Below are 21,404 nucleotides of genomic sequence, written 5' to 3' on the forward strand. Positions count from 1 at the left end.
AAAATGTTTGAAAAAAATGACAAAATAAAATAACATAAAATGTAGCAATAAGTCTGGACTCACTCTCCCAGAACAAAGATGGTTATTGGCTCAAGTCCTCACTCTGGTATGTTTCCCCCATTTCTAGTTGCCAGAGATTAATGACCGAGTCAAATTTAATTAATTAGCATTAATTAGCATTTATAAAGGGATATTTGCTGCTAAGATAAAACAAGAACAGACAATACAAACATTTCCCCAAAATATTTGGGGGCAGAGGCAGCTAGGTGGCACAGTGGATACAGCACTGGCCCTGGAGTCAGGAGGACCTGAGTTCAAATCTGGCCTCACATAACACTTACTAGCTGTGTGAGCCTGGGCAAGTCACTTAACTGCAACTGCCTCAGCAAAAAAAAAACAAAAAAACACAACAAAAAATATTTGGGGGTATAATCTCAGTCCCTGGGGAGAGTGGGCTCAGACCTAACATTGTTTCTAGATAATATTGGTTCCACCAAGTTCACTTTAAAATACAAAATACCTGCTGGATGAGGTCAAGCCCCATTACTGAGTACCTCACTCTTCATTACCTAGCTTCCAGCAAATCCCAGCATGGACTTTAGTTTCTGAACTTCTGGTGGCTTGCTCTCCTGATCTTTCAAAGCTAGCAAGGTTGTAGCAATCTCTAATCTCCCTTTCTTAAATGCAGCAAAGTATAAACAAAACAGACACAGAAGTAATGGCACGGCTGTAAGCTCATGGGCAACATTGTGGCAGTTGGTAGGTGGGGAAAATGAATAGAATAAAAAAGAATAAAGAAATAAAAGAATAAAGAAAAAGAAAGAAAAAAGAAGAGAATAAAAATTCAACAAAACTTATCACTATGTTGAAAAAAAATCTGACAGTATCTACTAGAGAGGAAGTGACTGACAGTAAGGAAAGCTTCCATGATGGAGAAAATGATGGCCACCAACAAGAGAAGGAGCTGCAGTCAAGTGTACAGAGTTGTTTGAATAGGACCCAACAAAGGTGAAAAATTAAATTGCCTACTTGATGAGGCACCAGATCAGCTTCCCAGTAGATTGTAAATAGTAGTTGTAAATTAAGTCATTAAATCCTATTTTGTTAATATGTGCCTATGAATGTCTTTTATGTTTGGAAATTTTTGGGGTGTAGGAATAAATTATCTGACTTATAAGTGATATATATATTACATATGAATCTTTTAATAAAAGAATGACAGATTCATATATAATATAAATATATAATATTTGTATAGAGGAATTTTTTATTTCTCCTTTTGAAGGAGGCCCTAGATATGAGCCATAAATAAAATCACTACTGAAGGTGCTTCAGTGGGGGCAGGGGTGTGTTGGTTAATGTTTAACAACTAGTTTTCCAGGAAAAAAAAATATGTATACAGGACCCATTTTGAAAGTTTGATCTGCATTATTGGCATTTTTTCCTATCACTTTCTTAAGCCTAGATAATCTACAAAACAATAAATCAAGTCATGATTTGCTAGTACTTGCTAATTTCTGATGTATAAATGCTCATGCTGAAAATGTAATAATCAGTGGGAGCTGAGCTGTTCAAACTGGCTCCAGCATACCACTGGATTGGGGGTGGGGGTGGGAAGAGGGATTAACAAGCCAAAAACTGTGAGGAAAGGGAGCCCTTTAACCCCTCTCAATAGAGGCAAGACTGAACCTGTTCAAAACATATGCCTGGGATATAGGACAGGGAGTGAGCATAGTAGCCCCCAGCCCCTGTGGTGACCTATCGGTAGTTCCTTAATGATAGATATGTAACCTGTGGCCCAGAATTCCAGGGTTTAGAAGAATTGTATTAAATTTTGGGACTCACTGATCAGTCTTTCTGGCTAAGGACCGCACCCAGTGTTTTCACTGGTAACATCAGAATTTGGCATATGCCTAGGTTTCTTGAAAAGGTGAAAGGGCCCTGAGTTCCCATGAAAGTTCTCAAACTAACAATACATCAAGTTTTATTTTACTGGCAAAATGAAAAACTCAAAGGACACACACCAGACCCCATAAATGGTTTCCTCTCTGCTGAGCCCCATTTCTCTAAGGGACTGAGATAGTCCTCTATACTTATAGTTCTTATTACCTTGGGGTTGAAGTCACCCTGACAAGGGAAAGTACTTGGAAATACTAGAGAATTAACCTTTCCCCAGACCTGTTTAGACCATATAACTCACAGTACTAATAAAGGGCAAAGTCTGATTTTGTTTCTTCACATAGAGGCTGTAGGGACCGGTAACAACATAGGAGGCACCGGAGTTTTTTAGGCTCCAGTCTCCAACAGGTTCATTCTTGATCTGGTCAGACAGGAAGACAGTTTCAAAGGGGTTAAATAAGCTTACTTTATTCTAGTCTAGCCTTCTCAAGAGGGTTGCTGACAATGGGAGCACCAATTCCTACAGCACTCCCTAAGCACACTTCTCACGCTGGAAAGAATGGTAGGAGCTACAACTCCTTACCGGTCCCCTAAGCCTCAATGGGGGCCATTTGAGGTAAACATAGATTCCTGTCAAGCCTTGATGGGGGCTGATCGAGGCAGGTACATTCATTCCTCTGTGCATTACCCAAATCCCAAAAGACTTCCCCACTCACTGACCAGTGCCCACTTGCTTTACAGGGCAACAGACAAAGAAGGCATCTTGCCAACATTAAGTTCACAGGTTATCTTTAGCAATATTGTCATGACCTAGCACAGAGCAGGCGTACATTATATCACCCCCACATCTGACTGCGCAAGTGTGCTAGAGATGTTTACAAACCATGACCGTGAGAAATATTATCTAGCACCTGGAAATTAGAGATTGATATGGCCATGGAGCCTGGGAACTAAACTATAAAAAAGAATAATAAAAATCCACCTTACACACACTAAAATTCAATTTACTTACATTGGCTCTGTCTCTTTGCTGTTCTTTGTCTCTGGTTCTTGCTTGTGCCTAGAATTCCTCTAGTTAGTCCAGAACTTAAGAATTGTCCATGAAATTCTTCCACTGTGTCCTGGAAGCTTGGTTCAGGAATTCTACAGCATTCAGGAGGTCCCCCTCTTACATCCAAGAGCCCAGGTCCAGAAATGACTCCATTGTTCCATTTCCAACTCTATGGTTCCTCCTCTCCTGGGACCATATGTTTACTGGACCGGCCATGGAGCCACATAGAGTTTCCTCTAGGTAACCGGTCTGTGTGTCTCCTTGTTTCCCCTGTGTGTCCCTCTTAGCTCTGGGTTTCCCTTCCCTTCCGTTCCCTTGTTTTCTCTTCCCTTTTTCCCTTCCCTTCCCTTCTTCTATTGATGACTTCTGTTTTTATATCACAGTCATTTGTGGATAGCAACCCCTTCCTGTCCCCTCTTCTCTGGCCCCCCCCACTCCAGTGATCCTTCCCTTGTAACAACAACAAAAACCAGTTAACCAAAACCAAAGGGCACATTAACTGTGAAAAGAAACCTATTTTCCATCCCTCCCACCCCTATCTCATAAAAAAGAAAGAAAATTTCTTATAATGAATATGTATAGTCAAGCGAAACAAATTTCCACTGGCATACACAAATATATATATGTACATATATATGTCTGTGTATATATATATATATATATACATATATATAAAATTCTATACCTTAAATCCATCATCTCTCTGTAATAAACAGTATGTTTCATTATTTGTCCTCTGGCATCACGAATAGTCATTGTATCAATCATACTTCTTACAGCTTTCAAAGTTGTTTATTTTTATAGTGTTGTCATTCTATACATTGTTCTCCTGGATTTGTTTCGTATGACTTCATATTTGTAATGAATTTTGTATTTCTTCTCTTCCCAATGGGTAGTGGAAGAGGTAGGGGAGAGAGACAATCTGGAACTGAAATAAAATAGAATTAAAATTTTAAAATAAATAGTTATCCTGATTCTGCTTACTTCACTCTGCATCAGTTCATATAAGTCTTTTGGAAATCATCCATTTCCTCATTTCTCACTGACCATCAGTACTATCATATTTTTTATATACCACAACTGATTCAGACATTCCTTGACTGTTGGATGAAAGAAGGGTAGTTGAGCTTTCATTTTTTAGAGGCCAATTACAAGGTTCGAATCAGGTGTATGACTAGTCATGACTCAATAAAATCATCCCCAGTGACTTTGGTCCATGTGCCAGTGAGTAGCTGGAGAAATAGTGCATATCCTATTAAGGAAAAGTTAGCAGGGCCACAACTATCTCAAACGTGCTGTCAATGGGTATGTTTATACCTTCTTTAGGGAAATATTTTCAATGCCAGAACAAAAGCCTTCTCCTTTAATATTGTCAGCCTTGACTGGGCTCTCCTTGGTTATATACACTCTTTTTTTTTTTTTTTTTAAGGCAATTGGCATTAAGTGACTTGCCCAGGGTCACACAGCTAGTAAGTGTCAAGTGTTTGGTCTGAGGCCAGATTTGAACTCACGTCCTCCTGACTTCAGGGCCGGTGCTATATCCACTGTGCCACCGAGCTGCCCCTATATATACCCTTTAGACATATTAAAATCATACAAAACTCCTTGATAAATGCAACAACAGAAATAATTCCATTCAACAATCCTCTGATTTTTAACATTAGATTGAAGTATATTTTCCAAAGCTGTTTGCCAGTGTCATGGGAAATGGAGAAGGGTCCTCTAGATGCTCCTCACTGTAGATGATAATGAACAGAATATATCAAGTCCGTGAATATTAAAAGGCCTTCTCAGTGAAGCCCATGATTTTTTTTCTTCTTTTCATTTCCCAGCTCTTCTTTTCCCCCCCTTCCTTCCTTCTTTCTCATCTTTTTTTTTTTTTGAGGCAATGGGGGGTGAAGTGACTTGCCCAGGGTCACACAGCTAATAAGTGTCTGAGGTCAGCTTTAAACTCAGATCCTCCTGACTCCAGGGTCAGTGCTCTTCCACTGTGCCACCTAGCTGCCTTGAGCTTTTAATTTATTTTATTTATTCTTAAAATAAATTGGGCTAACAGTCTACATAAGGAAAAACAAATGTATGAAAAATGCTTATTGTCCAGACATACTATTCTATGACCAGACCATTGATTTAATGCATCAGTACATACATTTGGGACAGGAACTATAGACACACAATGAATTGGCCCAGTATTGAGTAGGAAGAAGAGAGCGCATTGGATTACATTTTGGAAATGGTGTACCTTCAATAATTCTAATCAGCTCCCCAGTGCAAGGATTCATCTTTTTTTAATGTAAATGTTCTCCAAAGGCTACTCCATGGTTCTGAATCTTAGAACATAATCTTGGAGGAACCAAAGTTGTCAGTGACCCAAAGGACAATGGAAAGATGCATGTTGGGCTGATGAGCGTTTTGTTGCATATTTCCAATGATGTTTCACAAGCAAGAAGTGGCATTAGGGAAATCCTTGAGGAAACATATGATCAGAAAAGGAGGTGAGATGGTTAGTAAGAGTGAGGGAAAACAGATGGTCAGTCACAGTGCTCTATCAGTACAGATGAAAAGTAAGAAAGACTTTGAGGTTCTTGACCTTTTTGTGTGTCATGGATAACTGCTCTGGCAGTTTGGAGAAGCTTGTGGACCCCTTCTTGAAATCATGTTCTTAAATTCATAAAGTAAGATTCATCAGATTACAAGGGAAACAAGATATACTGAAATAGTTATCAAAAAAATTTTCTTAACCAAGTTCACGAATGTCAGGTTAAGAATCCCTGACCTAGAAGTCCTCTAGAATATTCAGTTGCTCCTCTCTGAAGGGTAAGAACTAGGCAAGAATTGGACAGGATGAGAAGGCTGGGGGGGGATTGGAATTTGCACCCATAAAGGGTGCAGTACTCACATCACTGAGACACAGTTCTATGGAAGAAGCTAAAGAATGGAATATTTCTGACGACTCCTGGCTTAATATTCTTTCAACTACTCCAGGCATTTTGTGGGGGTAAAAGAAAACCTCTGAGTCTCTTAATCTGAGTATATGCAATGTCAATCTTCAAATGGTGTCTGTGGGTTAAGGGGTGTTAAAAAGTTGGAGGGAAGGACCAAGGTAGATAAAGTATTATGAGAGTGTGTTGGGCTAGGAAGGTTGGGGGTGAGAAGGGGTTCTCATATATTGCAAGGACCTTGGATATGCATAGAATGTGCAGTGCTAGGAGCCTCTTGATGCCGTGGAAGGCTAAATGCCAGCAACAACAATGCCAAAGGTGTGCCTGGATGCAACTATGGCAACCCCAACACTGTTCCTATTATAATCTTGTGTCCTCATTAAGTCTCTCTCAGGGTTCAAAAAGTCAGTCTAGGAAATGTCCTGGAAAATTATTAAAATTCCAGAAACTCTCTTTCCAATCTGTTCACCAGCCACCCAAGGCTGAACCGGGGAAAATCTCTTCTCTCTTTAGGTTAGCTTGCCCCATCTCAATCTTTTAATGTATTGGTTAGTTTTACTGAACTGTTTTTTCTTTCTTTTCTTTCTTTGTTATAAGGGGTAGTTTTCTGGTAGGGAATATAATGAAATCACGAAATACAAGTGAACATAAAAACAAAAACTACCAATACAAATGTATTTTTAAAAAGAGTTAATGAACTAAATGTGAGCTATTATTACCTAGTACTTAGGAGTGTACCGACATTCAAGGAAGACCAGCACCTCTAGCATGAAGGCTTGCCAAGCCCTTTCCAGGGGTGCTCATCCACCTTTGGTGTCTACCTGGCACTAAATTCTCACCTGTGGCTCCAAGAAGCTGTACCATGGTATCAACTACACCCTGGTAAACTGTCTCAGTAAATGGGCTACACCAAGTGAGGGTAACTGACAGGCCTCAAACTCATCTGTGAATTAGCTTGTCTATCCCAAGCATGTGAAGATATTCCCCAGTGGAATAGGCAGATGAGAACAATTTGTTCCAATGGCCATGAACTCTGCTTATGTAGGTCCTGTGGAGTGCTTAGAGTTTGGTCAGACATCAAAGACACCAAGGTCATTCACTACACCCCAGGCCATCACCAGTCATCTTGACTTTTGTCTTGCCACTGGACTTTGATGACTCTGGAAGACAGATTGAGGCTGATTACTCTGTGCAACTCTGCCTCACCTGAATCCAATTCACACACAAGTCAAGACATCACTCTGTGATGTCACTGGTCATCTTCAAAAACAAAGGACAAACAATAACACTACCTAGCACCTGTAGCATCTTGCTTTCACAAGTGGAGTCTCTAGGGTAGCTGCTCCATGTTCAAGGTACTCTGTGGTTCCACAAATCCCAAAACTCATCAGCCCCCACTGACATGTTTACTCTTTCCTAGTCACCCAAAGAACACAATTAGTGCAAAGCAAAAGGCATTTGATGAAATAGATTTAATAAAATAAGAAGATATGCAACAGACCATTCCCCTTATAAATGTAGGGCACACTGTTGTACAAATATATGCGCCATTAGTAGAAAGAATGAGAATGTATAAGGAATATGTGGAAATATATGTGGACTCTGACATTGTAGGATCCCTGATGTTTTCTGGTAATTTTATTGTACTGCTCTCACTAAGCCTACTCTTTACTGGCATGCTCATCTTTTCAGGGCCAGTTCAGACGTATCAGTTTCAGTTCTATAGGGCATAGCGATTAAAACTGTTAGCCCCCACACCCAGCTAACAAAAGTCAAACTGTGTGCTCCTAGACTATGGTCAGGTCTTTCCTTTATGACCCCTATGAATGCACCAGAGATCAAATCCTTCAATTACACATAATTATCTAGTTTAGGGATCATAAAATCTGGTGAAATCCTCAGTTCCTCTGTGGCTTAGTTGTAAATGAATTTGAGCCAGACTAAAAGGTAGGTTAAGGAGACAAGGTTAGTGTTCATCCGGCTAGCCCAGATTCCTGTTTTTATTAAGTATATCTTTCAGCAGCAAAGCCTGAGTACTTTGGTGTTATATTTTGCCAGCAAAAACCTGTTTACTTATAATTATTAGTGCCAGGGTCAGGCTCAAAACTTGTGTCCTGATACACAGACCAAGGCTCTATCAAACCTCCTTAACATTTAAAAGAGCACCCTATTTATATGTTCAAACAATGTACTTTATAGAATTTTATTCATATTTATAATTTTTCATTATATTTAAATGTCTAATTTAAACCATAATTTATAATTTATGAATTTTATATAAATTTTAGATAATTTATAAATTTATATAATTTCACATAAATTATAAATATTCTAATAGAAATTTTATATAAACTTTTATATAAATTTACATATAATTAATAATTTAAACCTAAATTTATACTTGGTACCCATATTTATACTTTCAAAAAATTCAAAACCTAAAATAAAATAAAATATATGACATTTACAATTATTTTAATGCAAGCCTCTAAGCTAGCAATTCAAGATAGAGATGAGGGAAGCTAATCTAAAAAGAGAAGAGATTTTCCCCAGTTCAGCCTGGGGTGGGATGTGAACAGATAAGAAAGAGAGTTTCTGGAATTTTAATATTTTCCAGGGCACTTCCCAGACTGACTTTTTGAACCCTGAGATAGACTTAACAAGGCTATAATAGGCACAATGTTAGGGTTGCCATAGTTGCATCCAGGCACACCTTTGGCATTGTTGTTGCTGGCATTTAGCCTTCCATGGCATTAGGAGGTTCCTAGCACTGCACATTGTATACATATCCAAGGTCCTTGCAATATATGAGAACCCCTCCTCACCCTCAACCTTCCTAGCCCAACACACTCTTATTATACTTTATCTACCTCTCTCTTTCCCTCCAACTTTTTAACCCCCCTTAACCCATAGACATACTCAGATTAAGAGACTCAGGGCTTTTCTTTTGCAGTACATGGTGCCTGGGGTAGCTGAAAGAACATTAAACCAGGAGCTTTCAGAGACCTGGATAAAAGCCCTAGCTCTGCCACTCTGATCAAATCATCCCAGTCCATTTAAAGCAAGTGTTAGATGATAAACCTTGATAAGGTTATCAGCTGAGAATATATCTTTATTGTTCATTAGGTCTGAACAAGGTCTGCATACCTCCCTAGGAGTGACAGCAAGTGGATTGACTGAGGGACTTACTCATGCCCTCTGGGGCTTGTATAAAATGAGAAACTAGTTCAGAATCCAAGGGATTTGAGTGCCCTGGGGTGGAGAGAAGACAGTCAGAACTAAGAAGGAACCATTTGGTAGGGGGAGAGAAAAGCTTCAGTTTTGGTCTAGGTGTCCTCCCCCCACCCTTGTGACTTTGTGACCTTTGGAAGACCTTCAGATTTTCCCATCAAAGTTCTAGTCTTAGAAAAGTCTTAGAATAATATCCACGTTGGGAGTGGAGGACAAACTAGACATGCTGAGGAAACGTACAGTCTAGATTCTACAAAGAACCCCATCAGAAAAGCTACACTGTTCCTAAGAAGAACATTGTGAAGACAATGCAAAAGCAAAGCTTACTCTTTTCCATCATGTGCTTTCTAAGCTTAAGGCAACTTTTCTCTGAATATTTTACATACTTGTGGAGGAATGTGTCAAGGACTTTAGAGAGGGGAGAGGTTTCATTCCAATTGTTCTTATCACATTGTATAATATACATGTTATATATATATTAGTGAATATGCCTTTCTAAAAATGAATTAAATCTGATTGACTAATTTATATCAATTAATCAGGGAGAAAGCACATTGGTGGGAACTCATGAACTACAGCAATAGAAAAACACTCTCTAACCCACCCACCCCCAACTCCTTAGGGCTACATCTAGAACCCTAGGAAGATGCTGCCATGGACCTATCTCCTCAGTATGAGTGGGAGTTGGGATAAGAACTGCCAGAGCCTACATGACTGGCTAGATACGTGATGTCAGGCATGATGCTTTCCCTTTCTGTACCTCACTTTTCTTCTCAGTAACATAAGGGGGTTGGACTAGATGACTTCAAATGTCCTTTCCAACTGAGACGTTCTGTGAGGGGAGCAGTGGAATTTCAGGCACTAGGGAGTAAGAACACCAGAGATGCAGTTCAGACTTTACCATAGCCATGGTGGTTTGAGCCAAGAATGTTAATATTGTCCATTGTAGTAAAGGCATTTAACCATATGCCCAGTGAGTTCTTTGGGGGAGATGCTGAGGAGAAAGGAAGATTAAGGAGTCCAAGAGGGTGAGAATATGAGCCAAGAGAATTATGAGCTTAAAAAAAAAATAACCCATTCCCCTAAATTTAATACTTAAGAGTCCAGGGGCACTAAGGCAGGCCAGTTTCTTTCTGCACATGTGCAGCTGGCATACGTACAATACCATGGTAGTTCATGCTTCCAGTGCCACCTGGTGGCAGATAGTATCCCAGGGAGCCATGGGAAGCCACAGCCCCTAGTTCCAGCAACACTGTCCCTGTGAGAAACAAACTGTACTTGTATGGAGGGCATGCATTTCAAGTAAAACGAAGGGGTTGGATTAGACAACAGCAAAGGTCTCCTCTCCAGTTCTAATTCCAATAAGAATGTAAGTTCCATGAAGGGAGGGACCAAGTCCTCACTATCTTTTGTATCTCTTGCCTTGTTGAATTAATCTCGTCCAAAGGGATCTCCCTACAGTGACTTTCCAGGTGTCCAGTGACTTTCCAGGTGTCCCCCACTCCACATTCCTTCTTGTAGGAATATCAGAGAAAAAAGGGATCTTAGAGATCAATTTCATCATGTTATAGATGAAGAAACCGAGACCCAGTTTCAACTTAATGAAGTGATTAAGATTATACAGCAATTAAGTACTTGTCAGGATTCAAAGTCAGGTTTCCTGACTCAAGGTCCCTTCTGATTTAGGGGCAAACTTCTCATGTGGATAAATCCTGGGTCTCTGATGACTCTGTGAATCCCTGTAGGGTGAAGACCACATGTCCTCGGCTATCTACCCTACCTTACTTAGTATAAGGTTGAGGACACAGTAATAACTCAATAAAATGAGGTGAACTGAGAGAACCATAAGACTGAACCTTGGTTAGCCCAGGAAGGGCAGATCTAAGTTAGGGTGGTGGTGGTAGATCCTGGGCAGACAAAAAAGATGCATCAGGGCACTGGTAGATTTGAGAGACACATAACATGGGAGAGGTAACAGGGAGAACAATGGAGTTATACTTTTATGATATCATGATTTTGCTTTGGGCTCTTCTTGTTTAAAGTCAGGAGCCAGTCAGAAGCTAAGCACAGAGTCTATGTCCAGGAGAACAGATACAGAACCAAGGTCTGTACATAGACTCTGAGTCTGGACTTAGAACAATTAACATGGAATCCAGATCTAGTAGAGTAAGACAATGTTTTTGCAGGTTAGATCCAGTTGGGGGCAGTCTGGTTCTTCCGATTCAAAATTGGAACAAAATGAGACCCTCTTAGGCCATCTAAAGTTAATAAAAGGATTTTACTTAGCCATGGCAAAGAAAGGATACTCAGCAAATACACAGCAATGATTCATTTGAGCACAGTTTCCCTGACTTTTGACTGGTCATATTGGCACTAGTCAAACCTGAGAGAAAATAACTCCTGTCTCCTCATAGGCTGGCTTTTGTATGTTGTATGTCAATGGCCCAAACTTTAGTCCCTTAGCCAACTAACTCTCAAGGATGATTTTAATACTTTTTAATAAGCCTAACCTACATGCCAAATATTGCTCCTACCACACAGAGACCATGCCTGGTACACAGACACTGATTTTAGGTCAAGGAGGACAGACAAGGATTCCATGACTGGGATGTTGACAGAATGTGAAGGGCTTAGCACACAGCAAGCACATAATAAACACTTGGTAACTGACAGACAGACAAGAACCCCATCCCAGGGGACACACATGGAGCCCAGCCCCAGTCAGGGGACTCGGGAACAGGGTACAGACATAGGGCCTTAGCCCAGGGAAACAGACACAGAACTCAGCTCCAGAGGGACAGACATAAATAGAGTCCAAGCTAACACAATGCAATTATCATTCAAACACCTACTATGCACAAGGTACTAGTACCTGGGCTTAGCACATGAACATGGAGCCCATGCCTGAGACATGGACATTGAACGCTGATGGGCCAACATGGACCTTAAAGCCTGCATATAGGCACAGACCTGGAGCCCAGACCTAGACACAGACTCAGAGCTCAGGCCTGAGAGGTGGCAGAGGTTGGGTGGGGCAGACTGGTACAGGAAATACTCACTCTTGTCACCAGTATAAATGGAATGAGGGCAATGCCAGGAACCAAGGGGCAAGAGATGTAACCAGGAACAAGGCATCAAAAGTCAGAAATAGGTAGACAAAAAGCAAAGTGTAGACGTTGCTATAGACTGGGGCACAGTCCAGGAAGGGCCACAGGAATAGAAGAGGCTTGACTGCAGGGGTGATAGATGGCAGTAGGAAAGAAAAGAGTGGGACAGAAAACCTATAACTCTTCCAAGTCTCTAAGTCTTATAAGACAAAGCTATAAATCCTGGCTCTGACCTCATGCAGCATTAGTCTGGCATTTATCATTCATTTCCCATTACTGCTTTTTTAGTTATTTCAGATAGGTGAGTTTTTGTCCCCTCCAGCTAGATGGTGAATTTCTTCCCCAAGGGCTGGAAAGGCTTTCTGTGGCCTGGCATATAGTAGGTGCTATATAAATGCTTATTTCCTTCTACCCTCTCCTCTTTGCCTTGCCAGACCACAACTGGGATATTGTACACAGTTCTGGATGCTATGGTTTAGAAACAATACTAAAAAGCTGGAGTGTGCCCAGGAGGACAGGAACCAAGATGGAAGTGGGATGAAAAGTATGTCAGAAGAGGAAGGAACTGACCATGTTGAAGACTTGGGGGAAGGCAGAACTAAGAGAAGCAGAGTGGTGGAAAGAATGCTGGATTTAGAACAAAGGAATGGGAGTTCAAATTCTAACTCTACTATTTATTACTGTAGTTGGTGTGCTAGAGGCTGTTAGGTAGCACAGTGGATAGGACTGTGGGCCAGCAGTCAGGAAGATCTGAGTTAAAATCAGGCCTCAGACACCAGTTGTGTGACACTTGACAAGTCACTTACCTTGGCCTGCCTCAGTCTTCCCATCTATAAAATGAGGATAACAATAGCACTTACCTCACAGGGTTGCTAAGAATTAAATGAGATCACATTTGTAAAGCTCTCAGCACAGTGCCTGACACATAGTAGTTACTTAATAAATGCTTGTTCCCCACCCCACTCCATCTCCATCCTAGAACCAGGCTACATCTTTTCTCTGAGTTCTTTCTAGGGAGCAGCTAGGTGGCAGCTAGGTGGTGCAGTGGATAGAGCACTGGCCCTGGAGTCAGGAGGACCTGAGTTCAAATATGGCCTCAGACACTTGACACTTACTAGTTGCGTGACTTTGGGCAAGTCACTGAACCCCATTGACTAGCCAAAAAACAAAAACAAAAAACCCCCAAAAAACCAGAGTTCTTTCTAGGAGGAACTTCCAAAGGGTTAGGGCAGGGGTGGGGAACCTGCTGCCTCAAGACCACATGTGGTCCACTAACTCCTCAAGTGTGGCCCTTTGACTGAATCCAAATTTCCCAGAACAAATCTGTTCACAGGTTCCCCACCCCTGGCTAGGGTATCTTTCTCTACTGACATTGGCTCAAACCTCCATTCTGGGTGTGTTACACTGCACCCCCCAAGCTGTCATTGATTAGCATGCCAGTTCTATTTAACATCAATTAGATTTTTTTAAATAATTATTTTCAATAAAAAAAAATCCACCTTCTCTCCTTCCTAAATCCCTCCTCTCCCCAATTGAAAAAGAAAGAAAAACAAAATCCCTGTTACAAAACATATATAGTTAAGCATAACAAAACAAATTCATTGGCCATGTCCAAAAAAAGTTGTCTTCAATTTGTACCCTGAATCTATCACCTTTCCAGATAGTATGTTTCATCATAAATCCTTTAGAATTGTGGTTGGTCATAGCATTAATCAGAGTTCCTAAGTCTGTCAAAGTTGTCTTTGCAACATTGTTGTTATTGTATATATCATTCTCCTGGTTCTGGACACTTCACTCCGTATCAGTTCATATAAGTCTTCCTCAGTTTCTCCAAAAATTATCCCTTTCATCATTTCTTACAGCCCAATAGTATTCCATCACAGTTATATACTGTAACTTGTTCAGTTATGTCCCAATTGATGGGCACCTCTCACTTTCCCATCTTTGTAACCTCAAAAAGAGCTGCTACAAATATTTTTGCACATCCTTAATGTCTGTTTTGTTTAGGACTGAAAGCAGCAGAGAATAGATACAACAGGGTTAGAAGCAACCACAGGGCCATGTGCACACGGTGTCAGGTCATCCTAGGTGGTGAGTAAGAGCCCTTTCCATCCAGAGGTTCACAACAGTTAATGATGCCTCACCAGAACGCAGATAGGCAGGGAATTAGAATAAGATCATATCTTTGAGGTCTTTTGTATGCCTGCTTGGGTAATTGAAAAGCCATTCTTCATGTGGTAAGCAGACTGGAAACAGTCCTAGAATAACATATACATGCTCTGAAATCCATATTGGGGATTGCCTCAGTTCTGCATGCTGCATATGCTGGGCTTTCACAGATTAGTCCCTTATCACAGTAGTGAGTTCCCCATCTTTGTAGATCCTCAAGTGGAGGGATCACCTAATAGTGGTTGGCCTCCAGCTCTTTGGCTCCCTCCCGCCCCTACGTCCAAGCAGGTTAAATCCATTTAAAATGAGACCCCCTAACCAGAAAGGACACCTAGAGCCATCTCCTACCTATTGGCTATTTAGGCATGGGAGGACCTGGTCAAAGTGAGGGGTCTGAGGCTATCACCTCATTTTATTGTGTCTCAGGAATAAGGAATAATATGCTGGGTATGTTCAGAAGTCATTCCTGTTCAGATTCGGGTTGAGCTAGATGATCTCTTAGATTCCTTCTCACTATGAGATTTCTACGATTCTATGAATTGGGGGACATTCCTGAGGACAATCCCCAACTTTTGAAACCCAGCCCACAAGCCTGTCTGCAGAATTGGCCTGAAGTCTCACCTATCCCTCCAGCATAATCCCATCTCTACCAGCTCCCCCTTCCCCTCTGGATAAAGTCCACCTAGCCCTCTCCCGCTCCATCACAGGCCAGGACACACCCTATTCAACCTGGGACAATCCTTCCTTGGGCCCTGCTTTCCTCCTCCTGACTAGAAGGAGATGCACCACAGCCTTCCTCTCCCCTCTCCCCTCTCCCGTCTCCCCTGCAGGACCGCTGTCCAGCTCCCCAGGCCCAGGAAGGAACAAGGCAGGTTGCAGAGAAGGGAAGACAGTATGGGTGATGTTTTGTGCCACAAGGTGGCAGCAGAGAGAAGGGCTCCGTCACCACGACAGGGACCGGAAGTGGGTCGAAAGTGGTGGTGGGAGATGGCGGGGGGGGGGGGGGGGTAGGTGATGTGAGAAGTCAGAGGAAGCAAGAAGATCGTCATAAAGGGCGTGGCCAGTCAGGGTTGCATATTTCTGACAGCAGAGGACCATGGAATTTCAGAATTGGGAAGGATTTCAGTAGGATTCAGAAGGATTTCAGATTTCTAGCTTCCCTGCCCCCCTGCCCCCTGCCCATTGCTCCATGCACGACTCTCCTCCTCATGCCCCCAAAGGATGTTCATGCTCCCCTATCCCAGCCTCCAAGCTTTCACCACATGAGAGCTCTGGAATCATCCCCAGCTCCCGCCCCAGGGTTTTAGGACCAGAGGACAGTGTGTAACTGTCTTGGTTGGGGAGAAAATCTATGGAGGGTGACCAAGAATGGACAGTGTTGGGGGGGGGGGGAATCACCTGATAGTTGTTGGCCTCTCCTGCCCCTACTTCCAACCAGGTTAAATCCATTTAAAATGAGGCCCCTAACCAAAAAAGACACCTGGAGCCATCTCCTACCTATTGGCTATTTATGCATGGGAGGACCTGGTCAAAGTGAGGGGCCTAAGGCTATCACTCATTTTGTTGTGTCTCAGGAATAAGGCTGTAACAGGTGACCAGGAAACCTGAGTTCTAGACCTGTTCTGCCCCTGACTCTGTGTGACTTTGGGACCTCTCAAGGGATTTTTCTTTCTCATTCCTTATTTGTAAAACAGGGATTATAATTCCTATCTTGCTGCGAGTCAAATAACAGAAGAGATTCAATTAAATTCAGCCATGTTTATTAGCCTCTACTGTGGGCAGAGAACACTGTGTTAGGGATAAGGGAGATAGAAAACTTGATGGTAGCAATTCAGTCTAGTGGATGGGTTGCTGGATTTGGGAGTCAGAAAGACCTGGGCTTCAATCCTACCTCTGTTCTTGCTGGCTGTATGACCCTGCATAAGTCACGTAACAGAGCCTTAGTTTTCTTACCTGTAAAATAGGGATAATAATAGTATCCGCCTCACAGAGTCTGGAGGATCAAATGAGATCATGCATGTAAAGGGCTTTTGAGGTCTGCAATAAAACGTCAATTATTTTTACTATAATTCTTGTGGAATGTTGGTGTGTGGTGGGGTATGTTTTAGGTGAACTGGGGCAACCATACCAAATCCTGCTGCGATTCACTACTGGCCATCTCTTATTCTCTCTCTGACTCCAAACAGATCACAGAAAGAGGAAAAGGACACATATATACAAAAATACCTAGAGTAGTTCTTTTTGTGGTAACAATCAACTGGAAACTAAGGGGGTCCCCATCAAATGGTGAATGGCTGAACAAATTATGGTATATGAATAATAATGGAATACTATTTTGCCATAAGAAATTACATAAAGGATGGTTTCAAAGAAACATGGGAAGACTTGTGCGAACTGATACAGAGGGAAGTGAATAGAACAATTTAAAATGGTAACACTTTAAACAATTTTAAACAATTTAAATGGTAACAATGTTATAAAAATGAACAACTCCGAAAGACTTAACTGTGATCAATGTAATGACCAACCAAGATTATAGAAGGCCAATAATGAAGCATGTGATCCAACCTCTGAAAGAGAGGTGACAGACTCAATATTCAGAATGAGATGTACATTTAGACATAGCCAATGTGGGGATTTGTTTTGTTCAACTGTGTATATTTGTTACGAGAATTTTGTTTTAATTTTCTTCCAGTTTGGGGGTGGGGGGGAAGGGGGAGGTGGGTGAGAAAATAAATGCTTGTAAATTGAAAAATATTAATAAAGAAATTCTCACTTTGAGTTCAAAGACAGGTTAGTGGGTATGCAATGGGATATTTTCAGAAATTACCAAACTTGCCAACTCTCTCTGTCTCCATCTTTACCCTGGAGTAAAACCAGGAAAATTTTCATCTTCTCCCTTGGGATGGTTTTCTCTCTCTCAAGCCTGAACCACAAATGTATAGGCTCCGACAAACCCACCATCAATGGCTGTATAATTTATTAGCACTATCAGGTAAAAGAAAAGCAGACAAACATCCCAACAAGGTAGAGAAGATTTCGATGGGGCTCACAGCTCAGGTCTCTTCTCCCCTCTCCCTGTCCTCTTTCAGGCAGTCTGAGTGGCTATGGTTAAGAAGTGAATTTAGATTTAGATCCAGATCCTGGGTCGGAATGTCCACAGTGCTGTGCTCTGGAAAATCTGTGGAAGGCAAGAAGCTGTTGGCTTGATTTCACCCCACCAGCTGCCAGAGCTGCCAGCTCAATCTGGTCTCAGTGCCAGCATATTCCTGCCCCCATATGAGTCTTTAATCTTCTTGATCTCTATTCTACAAACTCTGCTTGGTGTTACTCAGGCCTCTCCATCTCCCCTACCTGATACCCCAAAACTTGGTCACTTTCTCAAGACTACAACAACCCCAAACAACCTGAACCTTCCTTAAAGCCTGTTAATGGCTAGCCCAAGGATTCTTTACCATCCCTGAAAGGTCCTCTGTGATCCTTGGTCTTGGCAACCTGGAACTATTTATTGTCTGTACTCATGAAGGTTACATACATTCTAATCGGGGGAGGTGAAACTCTGCAAAGTCAGATTCTCATTATCATTATCATCACAACTGGGCAGGGGACATAACCTCTCTGAGTGGGGCTAGTTTCCCAGCTAAGCATAGCTCTATTATGTTACAAATCTCCACCCCACTCAAAGCTTGGACTTTATCTGATAGCCATGGGGGAGCCACTGAGGATATTTAGGTAGGGATCATCCGAGTTGCCCATGAGATCATTGTGGCTGCTTGTGCAGATAAGCTGAAGTACAGAAAGGTTAAGAGAGATTGTTTAAGAAGCCATTGCAATAGTCCAAGTGAAAGCTAGTGAAGTCCTGAACTAGATGGTGGAGTCATTTATGCAGCTACTAAAATTCCACCTCTTTCATGAAGTCTGTCCTGACTGGTGTCAGGAGAACTGATATCCCATGGATAAAGGAACTAGGTGGCCCAGTGGACAGAGTACTGAACCTTAAGTCCAAAAGAACTGCGTTCAAATCCAGCCTCAGATACTTAGTAGCTATATGACACTGGGCAAATCATTTAACCTCTGTCTGACTCAGTTTCTTCAACTGTAAAATGAGGATAATAATAGCACCTACCTCTCAAGGTTATTGTGAGGGTCAGATAATATTTGCAAAGTGCTTGGTCCAGTGTCTGGCACATAGTAGGCACTTAATAAATGTGTCCTTCATAGCCTTAGTATAGGGATTCTTAACCATATTTTTGTGTGTCACAGACCCCTTTGCAATTTAATGAAGCCTATGGAACCCTTCTCAGAATAATTGTATGTTATATATCTATAATACATGATAATTGTGTATAATTATCATAAATATAGCACATAAATATATCATAAATATAATAATATTTATATAACAAATTCATATATATATACATATATGTATGTAAAGGGGCAGCTAGGTGGCTCATTCGATGGAGCATTGGACCTGGAGTAAGGAAGACCTGAGTTAAAATCTCTCCTCAGACACTTACTAGCTAGTTGTGTGACTTGGGCAAGTCACTTAACCTCAGTTTGTCTTGATCCACTGGAGAAGGAAATGGCAAACTATTGCAGTATTTTTGCCAAGAAAACCCCACAGACACTATGGTCAGACAAGTCTGAACGACTGAACAACATATGTATGTACATATGAATAGATAATGTATACATTATATAATATTTATATGTATATTTGTACATGTTTCTACATAAAACATATTTATAGATTTTACTATTTATATAATTATTTTATATTAATAATATAATACACTGACATATAACTATTTACATATGCAATGTATATATTTTTATACATTACATGTGTATATAATGTAGGATTACAAAGGAAATCAATTATATTCAAATTACAGATGTAATTTTTTTCCTATCCAAGTTCATGGACCCCCTGAAATCTATTCATGGACACCTTGGGGGTCTATGGACCCCTGGTCTAATAGAACAAGCCCCAGACTGGGAGTCAGGACAGACCTGGGGTCAAATTCTACTTACTATTTATGTGACCATGGACAAGTCACTTAACTTTCCAGACTCAGTTTCCTCATTTGTAAAATGAGACAATAATAGCACCCACCTCGCTGGGTTGTTGCAGTGTAAAGTACCTATTATTATTGTCTCCTCCTCACCACTGAAGTCACCCTGCCTATCACTAGTGTGTTGTGCATCATTCAACAATGACAACCTCAGTTTCCTAAGCATCTATCCCAGGAAGGCCCCTGTGATGTATGCAGTGGGAAGACAAAGATCCTGACTTTCAGCTTCAGTTATCCCATCCATAAAACGAGAGGGTTTCAGCTAGCAAGCTAGACAGAGCACTTCCGAAGTCCTTCCTATGAGCCAGGCACTGTGCTAAGTGCAACGGGCTTCAAACACAAACAAGCAAGACAGTCCTGCTCTACAGGACTTTACATTGGAGTGGTGAAAACCAGCAGGAAATAGAGCTAGAAAGTAGAGAGGGAAGGGTCAGGCATACAGCAGCATGTGGAAATGGCCAAGAAGTGGTGTGGAAGCCTGGTTCTAGGCAACATAAGGTGAAAGTTCACCCTTCAGAACCCAGGGGGCAGAGTCCAAGGCTCCACTAAGGGAGGGTAGGGGGGGATGAGGATGATAGTCCCAATATGGGCAACATAGTGTACAGAAAAGGTTTCTTTCATCTCCAAATCCTGTGATCTAAAATATCTGCCTTCAAGGCGCTTATATTCTATGGAGGTTGAATGTATGTATGGGAAAAGGAGAAGAGGACCTTTTGGATTATCTAGTCCAAGTTCCTCATTTTACAGATTAGGAAACTAAGGCCCAGAGAGATGAGGTTATCTGTCTAATGTCACACAGCTAGCAAGTAGTAGGGCTAGGATATGAACTAAAAAAGATACAGATCTGTGTAACACAAAGCAGGATGTGGTATATGCTTAAAAGAGACATAAACAATTTATTTCAAGAACAGAGGGACAGAGGCCGGGGGAAGGGTTGGATGTCGTATTATGACAAAGGTGTAAGACACATATACACTTGAGGTCCTTCGGTTTTGCAGTCTCCATTGTCTTGCGTGCTTACTTTCTTAAGCCTACAGAAAGGCAGTGTGTCCGTATATTAAGTATCCAATGAGGAAATATCATACTTGAATTGTCCACCATGTGGCACTATACTTAAGACACCAACCAAGTAGTTTTTTCACTATGGTATGCAAATGCCAAAGCTAGCCTCTCTCATGGCCAAGCTGAACTGAGCCAGGGGTAAAAAGTCCTTATGCTGGATGGATTCTGACTTTAGACTAGAAAATGATGAAATGTCACTCAAAATAAATAATAAAATACGAAATCCACAGTTTGCACATAGCTCAGAATCCCACCCTGCATCTGGACTTTTCCTTTCTCAGTTTGAATATTGTCCTCCTACCTACCTGCAATTTACAGGACACAAGCATCAGACTACAGCCTCAAAGTTTATCTAACTAAACTGTTGAGAATGCAAGGAACGAGGTTTTTAGCTCTGCCACTTGGGGTACCCTACCTTCTAACTGCCTCTTTGCTCTTGCCCTCCCAGCTTTTCTTTTCGGGCTGCCGGAAGGTGGAATTCTGAAGCTCTCCTAGCAGCCCCTAATCCTGGGAAGATTCAAAGGGAGGGGAAGGATTGAGTGTCTGATGACCTCAGGATCATGACTGTAACTGAGAGTCGACAGAAGAGAGGTGAAAAAGTCTCTCCACATTCTTTCTTGCTGATGAGATTTACACATGCTGCAGTCCCTGGTCATTAATTCAGTTTCACTTCTAAGCTGGTCATTTTGCTCTCTGGGTTTCCTTTGCCCACTGGACTCAGCACTGGTCCCTGTTGCTGCAGGTAGAGCCCTGCCAGGGTAGCTAGATGGTGAGATGGGTAGAGTGTCGGCTTTGGAGTTAGGAGGCCCTGAGTTCGAATCCGTTCTCAGGCACTTACTAGCTGTGTGACCCTGGGCAAGTCACT

The 21,404-nt window shown here is 41.5% G+C and overlaps 1 long non-coding RNA gene across 3 annotated transcripts in view; it reads right to left on the bottom strand.

The window, feature by feature from the left end:
* Positions 1 to 21,404, bottom strand: part of LOC114041314 — a 90,996-nt gene that overhangs the window by 14,360 nt on the left and 55,232 nt on the right. Inside the window, exon 6 of one of the 3 annotated variants that reach the window (XR_003568908.1) lies at positions 3,762 to 3,878. The exons of 1 other annotated variant lie outside the window; for it this stretch is intronic. This is a non-coding gene — a long non-coding RNA (uncharacterized LOC114041314). Of the gene's footprint in view, positions 1 to 3,761; positions 3,879 to 17,405; positions 17,581 to 21,404 lie in introns of those variants that run through there. One more of the 3 variants, XR_003568910.1, reaches the window with a different exon arrangement.

This window comes from Vombatus ursinus, unplaced genomic scaffold (assembly GCF_900497805.2).
Source record: "Vombatus ursinus unplaced genomic scaffold, bare-nosed wombat genome assembly UNPS02014171.1, whole genome shotgun sequence".
Lineage (NCBI taxonomy): Eukaryota > Metazoa > Chordata > Mammalia > Diprotodontia > Vombatidae > Vombatus > Vombatus ursinus.